The sequence below is a fragment of the Choloepus didactylus genome, chromosome 13 (assembly GCF_015220235.1).
Source record: "Choloepus didactylus isolate mChoDid1 chromosome 13, mChoDid1.pri, whole genome shotgun sequence".
NCBI classification, from domain to species: domain Eukaryota; kingdom Metazoa; phylum Chordata; class Mammalia; order Pilosa; family Megalonychidae; genus Choloepus; species Choloepus didactylus.
The window spans coordinates 37,549,756-37,552,922 of NC_051319.1; the positions used below are offsets into that span (position 1 = coordinate 37,549,756).

Below are 3,167 nucleotides of genomic sequence, written 5' to 3' on the forward strand. Positions count from 1 at the left end.
ATGATCATCTACCAGGATCTCATCAGCCATGATGAGATGTTCTCTGACATTTACAAGATCTGGCAGATTGCAGATGGGATGTTCCTGGAGGTGGAGGGGAAGATGGTCAGTAGGACAGAGTGTGGCCTTTATGATGCACACATTGGTGGAAATGCCTCTGCTGAAGGACCACAGGGTGAAGGTACCAAGAGCTTAGTCATCACCAATGTTGATAAAGTAATGAACAATCACTTGCAGGAAACCAACTTCACAAAAGAAGCCTACAAAGAAGTACATCAAAGGTTACATGAAATCAATCAAAGGCAAACTTGAAGAACAGAGACCAGAAGGAGTAAAACTTTTTATGACAGGGGCTGCAGAACAAGTCAAGCACATACTTGCTAATTGAAAAAACTACGAGTTATATATTGGTGAAAACAAGAATCCAGATGGTGTTGTTGCTCTCCTGGACTACCATGAGGATGATATGATCCCAAATATGATTTTCTTTAAGGATGGTTTAGAAATGGAGAAATGTTAACAAACTTGGCAATTTCTTGGATCTATCACCTGTTATTGTAACTGGCTGCTGCTTTTTATGCACACAATACCAGGACTTAGACAGTTGGACTGATACCATCTTGAACTCTTCATTTATTTTGACCTTGATTGATGTAGAGTGGAAGCATTGTTTTTAAGAAAAAACATGTCATGCACATTATCTAAAAATAAAAATGCATTTAAACTCAAAAAAAACAAAAAGCCTATATGCTAACTTTGGCTCATGTACCAAGGTCACTTTCTCAATTATTTTCCTTTCTCAATGGGATGCGATTTAGGAAGCATTACTCATATCATATGCAACTGAAGTAATAAAGTTCCAAATCCCCAAGTGATCTAATTATTTAAAAATTTGATTAGCTATTACATTAAATTAGCCCTTTGATCTGAGGAAAATATTTCTAAAATGCTTTGTTCACTGAGAATGATAAATGATATGCATCAAAAGTTTCTTAACTAATTGACAAATGCTTGAATGATCTTGTCTGTTTGACTGCTACCTGCTGAGATATTTTGTTGCTGGTGTGAAAAAAACACTTGGAATCTAATCAGTAAGGTGGAGCAGTTTTAAGAAGGGATTTTAAGGTTAAAGAATAATAACATTGGAATGAACTTCAAAAAAGGAAGAACACTGAAGACACAATCAAAAGATTTAAGCAAAAAGTTATTCTAAAAAAAGATACAATTCATTTAATTAGATGAAGCTATTGAGGGAAATTATAAAATCTCTAGTTTGAAGCTATAGGAAGATAGGCTATTGCATTTCTTTATCTTTGTCTACCCATTAAAGCATACATACTGTACATAATGGATGGACTTCTATCTAATGGTTGAGGAGGTAGAGGAAGAGTTTTGTATGAGGTATATGTGGTGCAAGTTAGTAAGCCAAATCATTGCAGCCGCTTCCACAGAAACCATTTGGGTGGTGGACTGTTGCCACATTGAGCTCTGAACTCATTGCCATTTAGAGCAGCTCCTGAATGCATTCAGAGAAGCTCCAGAATTCAGGGCAATGTGACTCAACTTCTCCACCTTGTAGATCCCTCCAGCCAGACTGTGTCCACTTTCACATGGGAAAACCAACAATGGACATTTGCTGTGCTTCCATAAGGATACCTCCACAGTCCCACCATCTGCCATGGACTTGTAGCACAGGATTTAAAGAAAAGGACACCCCCTATGTTTCACTGTAATGATGATATCATGCTAACCAGGAATTCTTTTCCAGAACTAGAAATTACCACTAGCACAGTGATGACTCACATTGAAAGTTGGGGATGGGCAATAAATCAAAGCAAATCACAAGAGCCTGGACATTCTATCAAGTTCTTGGGTATTGTCTGGTTGGGTAAAACTAAAGCTATTCCTTTAGCTGTTGTTAAAATAAAAAGTTATCTTATACTGCTAACTCCTAAACAATTAATAGCTTTCTTTGGTTTATTAGATTATTGGAAACTGTTTATACTCTATTTAAAAATTTAAAAACCTTTGTATACCCTAATTAGAAAAGGAAAAGCATGGGGATGGAATTTTCCACAGCGGGTTGTGTTTATAAAATCTAAGTGAACAATCATGCAAGCACAGGCCTTAGGGGGATTGGACCCCAATATATCCTGTGAATTGGATGTGGCCAGTGCCAATATTGGCTTTGGGTGGGGTTTGTGGCAAAGGCAACAGGCTAAATGTGTAAATATTAGATTCTGGTCCCAACATTGGAAGGGCACAGAACTCAGATACAACCCATTGGAAAAGCAATTGTGCACAGGTTATAATGCTCTGCTACAAGTCAAAGTTCTAACTCAAAGGTGCCTGGTGACCTTACAGGTGGCCACACATACAGGGGTGGACAGAAGAGACTATAAATAAGCCCCATTAGGGAAGTGCTCAGCTACGCATGCTGACAAAATGGAAAGCCTCCATCCTACAATGCTGAATTTTTAACAAAAGCCCTGTGAATTCAGAGATGCATGAAATTTTAGGACTGGTATTCCATGTGGAAGAGCTGCATGCCCTGCCTCCTGTTGATCCTCCTGAGGTGGCTTCTCCCATGCCCACCATTGATGGACAGGGGTGTATACCTGACTCTGTGTTGTATACTGATGGACTGGCACTTGGGCAACATGCTATCTGGACAGCTGTGACTGTCCAGCCAAGTACTGACATCATCTGGTTGGAGATTAGAACTTTGCAAAGCAGCCAGAGGGCTGAATGGCAGACTGTATGGATGGTAATTGTCCATGAACCAGAAGATACCTTGACTGTCTACACAGATAATTGGGCTGTGTTTTGAGGCCTAACAGTATGGATGGCCTTGTGGAGCAGAAGCAATGGACAGTGGTTGACCACCCCCTATGGGGAAAGGAATTGGAGGCAGACATCTGGATGGCCTGCCAGAAACGTAAGGTAACTGCTTTTCATATTTCTGCCCATAATGTTAACTCATTGCCAGGTAATGCAGAAGTGGATGCCCTAGTGAAATTCCACAGCCTAACAGCAACAATGCATAAAGCAACTGAATGGCTACATCAGAAAACTGAGCACTGAGGGTAACAGGCCCTGTGGAAGCTGGCACAGCAGTTTCAGCTGCCTATCACCTGACAGAGTTAAAAAGAGTAGTGAGCAATGGC

At 40.0% G+C, this 3,167-nt stretch overlaps 1 pseudogene; it reads left to right on the forward strand.

The window, feature by feature from the left end:
• Positions 1-520, forward strand: LOC119508570 (annotated as a pseudogene).
• Positions 521-3,167: the final 2,647 nt, after the last annotated feature.